This window comes from Geospiza fortis, unplaced genomic scaffold, assembly GCF_000277835.1.
Source record: "Geospiza fortis unplaced genomic scaffold, GeoFor_1.0 scaffold486, whole genome shotgun sequence".
Lineage (NCBI taxonomy): Eukaryota > Metazoa > Chordata > Aves > Passeriformes > Thraupidae > Geospiza > Geospiza fortis.
Window position 1 is genome coordinate 315,714 of NW_005054417.1, and position 16,001 is coordinate 331,714.

A 16,001-nucleotide genomic window follows, 5' to 3' on the forward strand; every position below is an offset into this window, starting at 1 on the left:
TTGTAGTTTCTATGCAGGTAAGGAAGAGAGGATGTTAAGATCATGTTGTTGCCTGCAACTATAGCATGAGGTCTCACACCTGATATGATAGAACATGTTACTTATGAGTATTCTTTCTCAAACTGATGAATAACAAACTTATCCATCCCTGAAAGAGATAGTACCATGGCTACTCTCCCCTACTGTCTAAAATTCTCAGTTTTACTCACATTAGGTGGATTGCACCACCTGCTTTCAGCAACACTGTTGTTTATGACAGATAATTAAATTAAGTGTTATCTATCTGTTGCTTCAAGGAAGTCATGCTGTGTTTCCCCATGATTTTCTGTATTTGGTGATAGCATTCCTGTTGCCAATTAAAGGGTCTTTGTTTCCAGAGGTAATACCATTTCTGAATGTCAGCGTTTATCAAATTGGAAAAAAAAAAGTGAATAATTCACAACTATTGGAAAAAAATATTTTGGTTAGTGCACATTTATGAAGTTCCTGTAAATGAAAATCTTAATACTGTAAACAGTTCATTTAGAAATAGTGACTCATCTTATTAGGAGAAAGGGAGGAACACAGTATGATCTTACATAACTACAAAGCAGCAAGAGGAAACAGTGTTGAGTTCAACAGAATGCTTTGAAGAGGCAAAGGGTTAAAATGATAGAAAACAGAGTTCTAGGGAGGGAAAGACTTTTCCTCTTCCCCCCCAGAAATTTAAGACATGGGGCATAATGCAAAGATAAAAACGGTGTAATGCAAAAGAAAGCAGTTTTCTTGCACTGCTATCATGTCTAAACAATTCTGGATACAATTTTAATTTGCAAGTGTTGTTGAAGTCTTCATAAAACTTGTTTTGATTTTTGTCTCATGCTTCCTTGAAGGCTCAAATGGTAAACATTTGGACATAATGACGCAAACAGTAGGCTATCAATCATTCCCAGTTTTCACAGCATTGTTGTTCATTCAGAAAAGCTGCGTGAACTGACCTCTTTCTAAAGCAGTGTCATTAGTTCTTTCAGAAATAAAACAAGGATCAAAAAGACTTTCAGGATTTTTCTCTTAAGACTTGCTGTACTGAATGATTTTGGAAAATTAGGGATCAACTGTTTTCAATTAACTCTCAGCTTTTTTTAATGTATAATGTATGAGAGACTACATATTAATTGTTTTTGTTCTCTCTCAGTTTTTTAAGCATTGACTTCCAGTAAATTAGTTAAACAGAAAATTGAATTTAGATTAGATTTGCCATGTAGACTCCTAATTTTGATACAAATGAGAAATTGTGCAACAGAAGGAGGTAAATTTATGCAGTGTGAATGTCTTTGGATAGACATGAAATATGACTGGGCTTGCTCTGCCTGAGGTCAGAATTAGCTTGACATGGGGCTTACTGTGGGAATTGGAGCAGCACAGCACTATCCCATTCCTTGCTGCTCCTGTGGTGAGCAAACTGAGGAAGTCTTTGCTCACTATGTCTGACTAGTAAGTCTGATTGCATATGCTGTCTCAGACTGGTCTGCTTTTCGATGTTTTGGAGGTAAAGTGTTGAAATACTTTCCCAGGCCACCTAAATTTAAAAATATAACAAGCCCTGGGCAGTTCTAGACACTTTATTAGCCACACTTCATCCCACGTGGCTGTGAGAGTGTTGTGAAGGGTTAGTGGTCTTGTAGAGTGTGGGTGTACTAGAAGATGGTTAAAAGCTCACTAGTGATACGAATTCAGTCCACTGTCTGCTCTGCTGTGGGAGTCATCCTCTGGCCACAGCTGACCTTCAGACACTGCTTGAGCTATTCCGCCCTCCTTGCGTCCTCGTCTCAGTGGTGCTTTCCGTGTTGGAGGAGGTCATCCTGTACTTCTCCTTTCTGGTGTGACTCATTCTTTGTGCCTGTTATCTTTTCCTGACTAGACCATCTGCTTGGATTATCCTTCTGCATTTGACTTGCATCTTACTGCTGACTTTTTGATTTTTGTTTTTTTTTTACACCCACAAACACCTACCTGCCCCAGTTGCCTTTTTTTAAGTTGAAGTGGAAACTTTTTTTTCTGTGTTCAAGTTGCATACCTTTTGATTTAGTAGTCCGTTTTAATCAACTGGGGTGGGAGTCCAGAGGTTGGCTTGAGATTATAGAATTAATAGTCATGACTACACAATTAATTAATATAGATTTAATTTGTCATGACCACTTGGAAAGGTACAGATAATCTGAGAATAATGTGGTAGTTGTGCTTCTTGTTAGCCATCTTCATTTCTAAACAAACTCTTTATGTAATCAGAGAGGACTTCTGTTGTGTGCAGAATGTTCTGGCTCACTTGCTCCTAAAAGGAAACATAGTGTGGATATGGGGGGCTGCTTGTGATCTTTCTGCATACAATTTCCTGGGAAACACTGAACATAGCTTGGTTTTAAGGGTTTCTCTCACTTAACCTTAATCGACTCTACAAGGATTATCCATCTGGTAGCTTATGAGTGCTTTCTTCCTTTTGGCAAATGGGATGAAGTTCAGTAAGTCCAAATGCCAAGATTCTGCACCTAGGACAGAGTAGCGTGGAGCACCGATATAACCTGGGAGAGGAGTGGCTGGAGAGCAGGCCTGGAGAAAAGGGTCTGGGAGTGCTGGCCAGTGGCAGTCTCAGTGTGAGGCAGCTGTGTGTCCTGGCAGCCAGGAGAGCAAACCACATCCTGGGGTGCATCAAGCACAGCACAGTGAGTAGGAAGAGGTGATTATCCCACTGTATTCAGCATCGGTGCAGCCTCATCTGGCATGCTGTGTGCACTTCTGGGTCCCACAATGTAAGGCTGTTAGGGTACTCTGGTGCCTCCAGAGGGGAGCAACAAAGCTGGTGATGGGGCTGGAAGCATGTCCTATGAGGAGCAGCTTCCTGAGGAAGGGAAGTGGAGAGGGAGGCACAAAGTTCTTCCCCGAGTATCGGGTAATAAGACATGTGGGAATAGCTCAAAGCTGCACTGGGGAGGTTTAGACTGGACCTTGTGAAGCATTTCTTTACCATGAGTGTGGTCAAACAGCAGAACAGTTTTCTAGAGAGGTTGAGAGATGCTCCAAGCCTTTCAGTGTTTAAGAGGCATTTGCACAATGCCCTTAATAATGTGCTCTGACTTTTGGCCAGCCCCAAATTTCTCAGGCAGTGGATGAGATGATCATTGTAGGTCTTTTCCAAGTGCCGTACTCTGCGCTAGTCTGCTCTTTGCTCCTGTGTCCAGCAACTTTGCTAACATCACAAGAGTAATGTGCTGTTTCTTTTGACTTAGAAGTGGTTTCTGGGCATGCACAGGCATGCACATTCAGAATGGTAGACTGTAGGAAGAGGTACAGCAAATAGGGAAATAATCCCATTTCTCGGACAAGCCTTTGGAAATTTGTTCAGCTTCAGCTAAATTTGTTCTGCTGGCCACCCAGTAAGTTTTATTAGTATCAGACTCCAGACTGTTCTCTTTAAATTAGTCAAAAGGCCAATGACTTTATTCAGACACAACAAGAAGTTTTTTTAGTCTGTCATTAACAGTAGTAGTATGAAATGGAGAAAGTAAAGTCCTTGACAGAGCAAAAGAACTTTTTCAAAATTTAGCGTATTCAGTTTGAAAATCACAAGCCAGCAATTCTAAAATGCTCCTCAGAAGAGAGGTGAGGTTTTTCATCCTAGAATAATAGTCTGCTCTTCCCAGGAACAGCAGTGTCCTACCACCAATTTCCTGACTGCTATATAGATTTGGAAATATAAGCAGTTAAGAAAAGATTGTGGAAAATTACTGACAGAAAACCTGACTGATTTCTAATCATCTGCTACGTATGTGAATTTTAGGAGAACTGTTGGGGTCAAAGCATCTTGACAGTGTGTTTTGGTTGTGTTGAATTTGCAGTTTTAAAATGAGTATTTTTTGTGTTTTAGGAGGAGACCGCAGGTTCCTTATGCACTGTACACGTTGCAGTGTGTTCCCACAGAATTTATCACTTAGATAAAAGATGAGTGAAGAGAGACAAAAAAGAAGGAGAAATTAAGAGGCACAGAGGGGTGATGGTCACACTGAGGTCAGTAGCAGAGTTAAGAATTGGATTTTTTTGAGTCATGATTTAAATGAGTCTGTCATACTCCAGAGACCACAGAGGTCACTCAGTATGAGTGAGCCATCAAAAACTTCACAGAAAGAAACCCAAACCAAACTTTTGGTTTTTCATTTATCCTTGCTTGCAGATATCAGCATGTCAGCAATAGCTGAAGTGCACGAAGTACGTAGATTTACAGGCTGTTCTTATGGTTAGTTTCACAGAAAATGTGACAATGCCTTTAGTGCTATAATTAGTTCAAGAGTAACTGGAGATTTGGGTCTACCAAAACTTTCAGGAGACAGTAATAACCCTCTGTGACACAATGTGAAGTTCTCAACCAGTACACTGCAGCCCACAAACAGATTTATATTATTTGCTCTCAGTGTTTTTATTTATACTAGTTAACAGAAGTGGACTAGAACATGTGTTGTTTGTGCTGTATGACTATTAGCAGTTCTTGGGCATAATTTTGGTCAAGACATATTAATATTATCCCAGAAAACTTGAGCAGGACTCATGGATTAATAGTTTGGGGTCTGTTCTCAATAGGCAGTAGAGAGGGGCAGATAATTTAGCTGAATAGGCATGAGCTGTTCTCTGGCATTTGCCCTGAAGTTCAAAGAGTGGGTTTATATATACACCTTTAAATTAGGTGTATGTGCTGTGTCTTTGGGGATTGGCTGAGTGAAATCATTCCCATCTTCCTTGCATCTCTCTTGTAGTCTGGTTCTGTTTTGTCTTGATGCATCTAGGTTGCAGCAAGATGCAACCTAGGATGCACCTGATTTTTCCAGGACATAAACTTATAGGGCTGGAAAAAATAGAACTGCAAAACTAAAGGACCTACAAATAATAATTAGGAGGAAAATAGCAGTTTTACCAGTACTGTAAAGGAGAATAACCCACTGTGTCCTACTCTATTCTTTAAGGATTCAGCAGCACTTGCTAACAGTAGTTGTCCCCTGCTTGAATACCCCATTTTAATCAAGAGATTTTAGTAACTTCACAATCAGTGGATAAACAGTGGATAACTTCATTTTTTACTTTGCACCTGTAGCCATTTGGAGAGTATCTGTTAAAAAATAGAGGTAAAACCTTTCCTTATGTTGAAGCCAAAGTCTTATGCAGTGGTTTGGCTTGTGCACAGGAAGTGCTACAGTCAGTGAAGATTTGAATGCACTTGTGCTCCTTATCCTTTTTCCAGAGGGTATCATCACCACATTTACAATGGCAAAATGCAGCAGATCTCTACACTTTGGCAAACTTCATGAGGTCCAGTATCTTTGTGCAAGCTGTCACCAGCCATTTAAACCAAGAAGCCACATGTATGGACCAGGCAGACAAATAGATGCCCTCCTGACACTTGTGGTGTTGGGCATCAATATCCTCAGATGGAGAGATGGCTGCAAAGCCAGTTCTCTTTAGTGCTGTGAGCTAATGTGGCCAAATTTGTGATAATTAATTTCAGACCTGTGCTTGTCTACACAGCTAATGATTCCTAGTAATCTTGCTAACTAATTAATGATACTAATGTAGCAAATTTCATTTGCTGTATGTTTGTGTTGTAAGCTTTATGGATCTATTTTTCTACTATAAAGCAGAAAAATACTTTCTGAACTCTAAATTAAAAATATTTAAATTATGAGTCAAACTCTCATTAAAAATAAATATTATATTATAATCTAACAGCTTTACAGCTAACTGTCTTAATATTTTGGAATGGAAAAGCTAAAAGGAACTTTTGATGAAAACCTTCCAATTTTAACTCTGACCAGGTAGCTGTTTTGAGAAGGAGTTGTTATTTTTTTTAGTGTTCAGTGTAAAGAGTCCTGCAGGTATTCTGTTACTCCTTTCACCGCTCTTTCCTGAATTTTTCAATGCTAGATTCTTTAATTTTACTATGGTAGAGATCTCTAAATACTTTAGTCTACTAGCTATTCAAAAGAACCTACAGTACATGTATTAAAAAAAGGTATTTCATGTGTGCAAACTCTACAGCCTGCTCATTACAGAATTTATTTTTCGATGAGTAAGGGCCCGGAAGACACTAATGTAAGTATTTTAGCAAGGGTTTGTATTTCTCTGATAAACAGCACTCCTCTTCTGTTTGTGATCACAGGATGAAAGCTCTCTGAGCTTGTATATGTACATTTTTACTGCTACATCATGTAGTGTGCTCTTAAGATTGAGATCTCATTCCCCAGGAAGCATTTCTGTCTAAGATTAATTGCCCTTTTAAAATCAGTGTTTGATGTATTCCTTTGCCTATATCCTGACTCACTTTAACCCTCTTTGACCTGACCCCACTGACTATTACCGCCATGGCTGGAGCAGAAATCCTTCAGCCTGATGTATGCAGTACAGACTTGAGCCTGTGGTTTTTCACATCAATGGATTCAATTAGCTGAGTTTTTACTGATCAGCTTAGCAGAGGTTGAAGAATTTGTCAGACACAGAACAAAACTGTCCATACTTTGAATATAATTAAATAGCTCATCTCAATTTTCACATGTAGTTTGCTTGTGAAGTTGTTTACTTTGTTAAATAACATAATAATAGTCTTGGAAATAGCATTTTTAAAAAGGAAAAAACAGTTAATTTTTCTCTAGTTAAATAGGGGAAGGCACAAAACACAAAATAACAGCCATTTAGCCTTGAATCTGTATGTGTCACTTATCACTCTTCTGCCAAATGCTTTTAACCAGTGATTATGTCCCAATGTCCACTTTTGAATTTGATGTATTAAACTGGGCAGATGAACTAGCAATTAGCATTATGGCTTGAAATCAAGTGAATGTGCTGGTCTCTTCTGTATTGAGAGTGATTTTTCAGAAACAGTAATCCTTCTGTGCTTTGCTAGGAATAGGTCATCATTTGATTAGCTGAAAAGTTCTTTATAAACGATGAACAGCCATTAGGATCACAGAATATTTGCAGGCATGATGTGAATTAGAGTAACTTGAAAATGAAGTAAACTTGAGGTTGAAAGTTCAAGAATGCCATTAAAAACCTTTAAAAGTGTATGAATGTGCATAAGCTTAGAGGATATATAATATGATTGCATAGAGAATTTGTTATTTGTTTGGCATAATAGCATTTTGAAAACAATGACATTATAAAAATTCTCACAAACTACTGGTAACAAGGTCTTTTACAGCAAATTGATTTGCTCTAGACCAAACTTTGTAAGATAAATCTTTATCAAATGTGATTTTTTGTTTTTGTTCTTTTTTTTCCAAGAACCATATTGATCATGTTTAGCTCCCTAGCTGAATAGAGAGTGAGCCCTAATTTCTGAAGGTCAGTTTTACACTGTTTGGAGGGAAGGGCAACCTCAAATCTCATTAAGGGCATAGTGCATAAAAGGGTTAAATTCTGGTAAGTCAAGATGACTGCTGTTCAAAAAAGCTACACAACTCTTAAAAGTGATTTAGCTCTCCTTCAACAATGGAAAACATATCATGGACAAGTTGGCCTCAATTTGTCACACATTCAAGTGTTTATCTTTTAATGCACACCCTGCCTGTTCCTCATGTATCTAAATGTGTAGTGTGCTTGCTTGTCACATGGAACAGCAGCACGATTTACACTCAACTTTCTCACTTTGTTCACATGTGAATGGCCAAACTTAATGCATTGTAGAAAATTGTTTTATAAGCCTCAGCTGCTAACCCCAGCCTTTTATAAACTATCACAGATTTATTGCTAGTTCAAAGATGAGGCTAAGACACTGATGCTAAGGAAGAAGGGTTATAAGAATATTCCCTGGGAGTTTAGTTTTACCTTCTTTTTATTCTGCCTGAAGCTAGATGTTTGATGGGAAGCATCTTTGGCCTTGTAAGGTCTTCTATAAGATGTCAGTTTTTTAAGAAAGTATTTTAGAGTTCTGTCATAAATTCGTTTGGGATTTATTCCAAGAACCCTATTTTAAAAACTTCTATGAAATATACAAGAATAAAATAATTTAAAAGTAATAGCAATAAATTTTAGTTAAGTAAAGCTTAACCCATTGCCACCCTCTATCTGCTTTTCCGTTGAGTTGCATGAACTCCTACAGAAGGAAAAGTTTCCTTGTCTTGCATGGCATTACTGTCAGTGTTAACTGTTTTGGGAAATTGTTAAAAATAGTGTGCTCAGGCTTAGTATGCTTAATGGTGTTTCAGGTCAAATTCACTTTCTCTAAAAACTTTTTGAGTGCACTAGAAAAAAGGGTTTTTAGTTCATTTACATGCTTCCTGGCTCCTGTGAGATTAGAAGTGTGAGCCAAGTTCTCATCTGCTGCTTCAAAGCATCATAAACTTTTACGTGTGGTGATTACTTTAATCTGCTTTTTTGCTATGTTTCAGAAGTGTGGCTATCTAACCTGAGGATAGATTTGAGGTAAAAGATGATAGGAAATAACAAGAGAGAAGGATTGCATGGAAAAGAAAATTATTAATGGAGTGATGCCAAATATTTGATTTCATCTCATTATTTAGTGATATTTAATGTAGATGATGGTAATATTGTATATTATAATATTGCACTTCTGTTTGGGGGATAGAGAAGGCAGGATGGTGCCTAGGATAATCCAAGGAAGGTAAGAACTGTGAGGAAGAAAGTTTTGTCCTGTCCATTAAGTCACAGATGTCTAAACTCATTTGAGATGTTTATACCACAAGAAGATCACGAAGATACCAGCCAACTGGCCTGTGTCAAAACCATGTAAAGAGGTAGAGCAATAATTAAAGCTAAATTAGTGCATATGGATTTAATACCAGTCCATATTTGTATCTTGCCCTGGAGGTGGGCTTTTGTAGTCAGGTACTCTGCAAGAATAGAGTTCACTGAAGTTGATACAGGTCTAGTTCTATCATAGCATTTTGGACAAGTACTTCCTGTGAGGGGCTCTGGTAAAATGACATGAAGGCACTCCAAGGGTTAAATTGAGACAATATGTGTGACAAAACGCTTCAGGATTGAGAGACTGATGTTTCTAACTTTTTATTTTGGAGAAGAATTTTTAAAAATCAACTTAATTACTTAGAAAAGATAGGTTGAACACTCTTGTTCTGTTATCTGTAGGTTGTTCAGTAAAGTATTAAAAATTAATATTCATTTTAAAAGGGATTTTAAAACAAAATACAAAGTTGTAGCTTTTATTTACTGTACCCCAAACTGGAAACAGACATTTAGGAAAACAATGACCTTCAGTTTGAGCAATTGAACTCATGTTACTACTCAATGGTTAAAATGAGTGATATTGTCTTGTTGCTGACAGTTAACTAAATCTATGTCATGGTTTATTTATATTCATGTCAGGCAGTTGAGTCTATCCAGGAACTGTCATTCTTATTCTCCAAACCACATCTTGTGTTTGGAACAATTCTTATTTCAGGCACAGAATCATTTTGAGAAAGAAATTTGTGCTGAATAACGCACTGACCTTGTATTTCTGTGGGTGAGTTTTTCACCTGAAGTCAGCTTCAGTGGCTTTCCCCAGTGCTGGTGAGATATGTAGGCAGGAAGGAAAAGTCAGTCCTGTGTTTTCATGTCACATATCAGCATCTAAAATTTTTGAGGTCAGAGGGACCTTTTGTTGTGGCTAGGCTATTGTAGAGTTGGCTTTGCAGAACTCTTTATGTGTTCTTGCTCTTGGTCAGAGGATACTGAACAGCATATCTGCTGACATGATCCATCTGTGTGTCTCCTGAAACTGATCATCATTCCAGCTTTGGGGAGAGGAAGAGAATAAGGATTTTGGTACTTTGTGTGGTTGAAGTAAGGTTAAAAGCATGTTAAGATTGCTATGGAAAATGAGTCACTTCTAGCAATTGAGCCTACTGCTGTGGCAAGCAGGGTTGTATTTGCACAAGATGGAATTCGCAGAAAAGTAAGGATACCCTGGGATATGCTGGCTAAAATAGGCTAGTGTGAAGCTTCTGAAAGCTCATAAGATTTTATTCCTAGTTAAAAAATTCTAAATTCTAACTAAAAATACCCTGCTCAATTGAACATGTAGTAAACTTAGACCTTGAAGCTATAGTTTCTTTAGTATTAAATACTTGGTTTTTGTAAAGAGAACATGTTTGCTGTCTGAAGTACTTGTGCTGGGTTCAGTCCAAGAGCAGAATATCATTTGGCCATGAGATTTCACCAAAATAACTTTTTATGCACTTCCCATGAAATGACATAGGTATTGAGCTCTTATTAGTACTCAACTGATTAAGTACAATTTTTTCAGTATACAAATTTATTTTTCTATTTGATCCCTTTATGTTGAGGTTGTCATCACTGTGGAGTCAGAACACCTCACTGTATTTCTGTACCTTGGTCACTGTTACACATACACATGCCAGAAACTGATTGCAGATGTTCCAGTTAGATTGGAGTTTATGAATGGAAAAACCTGTAATAATATGTGTTAGTTTCTAATACATTTTTAAAAGATACTGGAGAAAAGTAAAGCATGAATATTTAATTAAAATATGGGTTTAATTCATTCTGTAGCTATGGTTGCTCATTGAGCAAAGAAATATTTTGGCATGAATTAAAAAATATATGGTATCTACCTACAGTAAGTACTACAGAAGTGATGTGAAAATGTCATACATGCTCCTTAGCCTATTTTTCTTTTCTTTTTACGAACACATGGATTTTTTGTAGCACACACAATGAAAATAATTGTGAAGCTTGTTTTGTTGTAAATGGTATCCTGTTTTTGTCAATTTTAATATTGGATTTTGGAACTGTTGGGACAGGTTACTATTAAACTAGGTAGACGCTCTTTGTCAAGTTTCAGGGCTAACAAATTAAACCATTGCTGACTTTATCAAGGTTTGAGGTCTTTAGAGATGCTACCTATTTAAAAGTGCAAAAAGAGAAGCATGTTCATCAAATATTTGTGTTTCTTTTCTGCTACCAGTGCTGAAGTCACTGGTGGAGAATTTCTTTAGACTCTGAGGCTTGTCAGGGGCTGTCTCGTCTCTGTGGCTCCTAGAATTTCCAACCTGAGGTGCCCAGAGAGGGAAAGAATAACTTCAGCCACTGTCCAGTGCTTTCCTACCACATGTGGTTACAAATTAGAACACAGTCTTTGAATTTGCTTACTAATATAGAATAATCTTTTGTAAATAAATGCACAGTTGCCTGTATGATCCTTGGTGCTAGACCAGAGGCCCAGCTTCCAAGAAGGAAATTTTGACTTTTGCTTACCAGAGATTTGGCCTTGCCCAGCTTTGGCTTCAGGCTTTCAAAATTGGGTCAGCAATATCATTCAGTAGCAAACTTAGTGGTTGCACACTACATTACTCACACCAGGCACATTACTGAAAGCTATGTTTCTCTAAGTAATTTCCTATGACATCCTTCAGAGGTAGATAAAATCTTTCCAGTGAAGTTGTTGGTGTGTCTCTTCAGATTCAGAGATGTCTGAGGCACCAGGTGCTGAGCACACACTTTTCTCCTGACAGATAATCTGGGGAGCAGAAAAAATGGGGAGGAAAGCAGCCACATCACAGTCACAGAAAGAAAATTCTGCTCCTTAAAATGCTGTCCCAAGATCAGTTTTCCTACAATATGGCATAGCCTATTGCCAGGAATACCTTTAGTATCATTGTCTTCAGAACATATGATATATTCTGAAGATAAGCCAAATGTCTGTGGCCCACTTTGCTGCTGGAAAAGCTGCCATCCAGTCATGTACAGTTAAAATGCTGCTACTGCATGAAACTTGGTTGTGTTTATTCCTTATACATTTTAGTGTCCTTGTCTGTAGTCCTGTGACCTTGTCTATGGTCCTGTGGCCTTGTACCATACAAAAAATGCATTGTTTGCCCCTAATTTGAAGTACCATGTTCTATTTGCCTTTTTAGGGTTGTAAAGCCAATTTTATACGTGGTGCTGGCCTTGACTACAGGCAGATTCTAGGACTTGCTATGCAGAGAACTTGCATACTGAGGATTCTAATTGAGTACTCCAGGGGCACTTTTGCTAAAGCCTGAATGTCTTGTATTGTCTATCTGTTAAGGGATTTAAGCCTACTAAATTGCCCTGACAGGTGATTGCTTGAGGCCACAAATCAGAAGGGAGGTATTTCATCCCACTAAAGAATTTTAAGTGGTACAACACAGATGTAGTCTGGCTAGAGGAGCTGTCTTGTGTAGGTGAAAGGGAGTATATCATTGCAGCACTGGTGAACACTGAGGTGCTAATCTGGATAAAAACTGGCTGAAGTAAGTACCTGTGACAGAGGCAGTGCCTTCTCACTATTCTGCTCTCAGGCACTTGAATCTGTCTCAAAACTAAACCAATCTTTTATGCCCATCTTCAGTTCTTTCTTTCAAATTATGACATAACTCAGTAGAAAAATTTATTGAGATGCATCAGTGCTCATGTGCAACCATCTGAATTGATGCTGAATGAGCTAATTTTCCTATTACTGAGTAGATTAGTTTGCAAGCAACCACTTACATAGCTGAAGGAAAGAGAAAAACTTACTGAATGATACCATGACATGGCACATCTTCCCACCTTCTCTGAAGGCTACAGATTTTCTTGTTTGTTCTTCCGCTGTGTCTCGCTGATTCCTGGATATTGAGGGGTTTGAAAGGAAGCTGGGGATTAGCAACAGTGAATATTGTACTTAGGGCATTCCCTTAAAGAAGAGAGAGTGGGCTCAAGCTGCCTCAGGTTGGGGAGGGCTTTGAGCCACTCTCTCAAGGACTCACTTGAGATGCAACAGGCCACACTCTCTTGCTTCCTCCCAGCAGATGCCTATTTGCAAAAGAGAGTCGTTTGCCAATATTTTCTTGTAGTGGTTTCAGGAGCACAGAGCCACCTCATTGGTGACAGAGGAGCAGATCTCTTCTTAAGCCCTTCACTTCACAGGTTCTTGTTTCTCTCCATTTTCTGTACAGAGCTGGAAAACCCTTCTGACTTTACATGATATGATTAATTAGCCTGAGTCTGGTCAACACTTTAAGTGTTGCAGCCTTGAGTTAGGGTCTAAGTTAAGTCCGGTGAATGTCTCAAAAATGTCTTAGTACATGACATGTAAGCATAGTTATCTGCCTTCTGGAGATGGAATATTGTTAAGTTTTACCAAAAAGCATTACCATCTGTGCTTAGAGCTTGCCTCTGGTAACTTGAGGGGGCTACAGTACCTTCTCCATTGATACAGCTCCACAAGGAAAGTGGTAAAAAATGATTTAATCTTGGGACAACCACTCTGATAGATGACTTAATTAGTTTTCAGGGTTTTTTGGTTGGCTTTTTTTTGCAAATGCCAAAAGAGTGTTTGTTACTTGAGCATCACTTCAGTAAAATAGAAGCACTCTGATTTTAAGTAGCACTATGAAAACTTATAAAACACAGATTGATATGCTTTTATTTTTCTTGTATTTCCACTTTATCTTAATCCCAAGAGTAATTTGCAGCAAAGCAAAAAAAAAATCTTAGGTTATGTGATAAGTAACATGTAACTCAGTTCTGACAGGATTTTAAGAGGACAAAACAAGCTGGGGAGGTTACTGGAAAATTTGAACTAGTGGTTTTGAGGAAATCCTGTTTATTTTTTCACTACATTACTGAACATTGTAGAGTGGGTATTGAAAGTAATAATATCATCAGGTCTGGACCCTGTGCACTGCAAATGAACAGTTATTTACCCTAATTTTCACAGGCATTATCCAATGATATAAAGTGGCCTTACTTTGTAATTAGGTCATTTACGTTTTATACCACCAATTTAAATATGTTACGTTTAGCAACTTGTACACTTTGTAGCAGCATTTTATCAGTTTGAAAAGGCTTCTTGTGATCATAGAATGTGGGCTGGGGAAGAAGAGGACAGCAGGTTGGTGGGTCCATATGCATCTAAAATCATGGGAAGAAATATTTTGCAAATCTGTTAATCTATGGTACCTGTGAAACAGGTGGATGAAGTTTTTATGATAGCTAGCAAATCATTCAGGACCCAGATCACAGTGGAAATGGATAATAATTAGACATCTGTTGACAAGATAGGAATATTTTTCAGCAATTGTTTTAGTGTATTTGCTTTTGACAACTTTTTGCTGCAAAAAGTAGAGAAGAGTCTATATGAGAGACACTCTGATTTATAATCGGATGTGTGATGGAAAACATGGAAGTTGAGGAAACTTTGGCTAAATGTGCCTTAAGTGAGAGTTTGTGGTTCCTAGTAACAAAAGGAGAGAAGAATGTTGAAGTAAAAACAATGGATTTTGTGAAAGAAGGCTGCAGTAAATACAGAATTGGGAGATAAGATCTCTTCAGTCAAGCCTCAAGGGGAAAAGGAATTAAGGAGAAGTGATGCTTTGTCAGAGATAATACTAAAGCACAAACAATGCTAATGCAGAGATTTAGATTTTAATTAAACTGGTAAATTCTTCATTGACCTCTGAGGCTTTCTCAGTTTGCCAAGGAACAGAATAAAAGACTTGTATGAGAAAGGGACAAAGCTGGGTTAGGAGTGAGGAACTGGAGACATCAGGAGACATCATGATTACCTGCGCATCATTTTCAAGCAAGAGTAGGCACATGCACATACATAGAGATTTTGCACAGTAATGGAAGAGCCAAAGAAAATGTTTATAATTTATAAGCCTTTCCTTCAATGGCAAGAAAATTATACTGGGGTTCTAAAGCTTTTAATTCTTATTTTTTGCAAGTTCGGGCTAAAAAGAGTCAGGTACATTCTGTCATCTGGTTTTATGTAAATTAGTTGTTTCTGAGAATTAAATAATGAAACATTAAGAAAGACTCGCCCCAATTTAAGGAATGACACAGTAGGTTTTCGTTTTAAAGTGTTAAATACATATATTTGGAGGTTACTTAAAAATATTTAGATGTTCCCTAATTTCTGAGAAGAAAACTGATATTGTAAATGAATGAATGCACTACCACAACTGTGTTTGAGATCTTTTCTTTGGGAGTTAATTCTTTTGACAATCTGACTGGTAGTGTTTCAGCACAATAAATACCTGTTGTGACTAGAAATACCAGAAGTTGGTTTTTAAATTATGTGCTTTGTTCTTCAGACTTGTCTGCACTAAAACCAGAAACTAGCAAGTGTTCATGCTCAATTTAGTGTGATAATGTGCGTATTATGCCATTTAGAGAATCAAGACTTTGAACAGAATATACCATATGTAGGTAACAAGTAACAAAAGTACAATGCTTTATTTTAAGCAAACATAACTGTCTGCTATTGCAGGAAGAATTATTACTAGCATAAAGTCAACTACATGTTTAGGATGATTTTTTTACCAGCTGTGTGGGCATAGATAGCAGGTCATACTACAAACTTCTTCAGGCAGCTGTCAAATCATTTTGGCTACCAAACAAATGTGATTTCACCTGTGTTATAAAATAGAAATTACACTACAGCTGGGGCCACTGAATGCAAGAACCAGTAATGCAAGTACCTACACTTCTAGACTCTGCTCTCTTCCATGCAGCTCTTGGCCAGGATGGTGGTTTGTTCTGTTATAAAGACACTGGAATGGGACATAAAATGCCAATTAGTGAATGCAGTAATACTTTTGAGTACTGAATGGGGAGTTCACTGTGGTAGGTCCATGTGAGAATGCCATAGTATAGAATAAAATGAGTGAAAGGTCACTGCCTACTTTTCCCCCTGCTAACCATTATTTGAAGCATATTTCATATGCTGTTCTCATCCCTTGTCTCTGAAATAAATTTTCATTTTTTTGTTGTTTTAGTTCATGTCATGACTGTTATGTCAGTTGCTTTAGCTGGTTCCCATCATTTGAATCAAAGGATCAAAGTACTTGCATCCTCCGGGACAAGTATAAATAAAAAGAATTGAAATATTCTTAGAAAATACTCTTGTTATACTGGGAATAATTTGTTAACTTTGCTTTTCCAAGAGATGAAACTAAGTGAGAAAAAGCCGGTGCCAACTCTGCCTTTGGAGTAAC

General features: G+C 37.8%; 1 protein-coding gene across 1 annotated transcript in view; it reads left to right on the forward strand.

Moving 5' to 3' along the window:
- ATG5 (autophagy related 5) overlaps nucleotides 1-16,001 on the forward strand; it is a 72,503-nt gene that overhangs the window by 53,635 nt on the left and 2,867 nt on the right. The window lies entirely within an intron of this gene.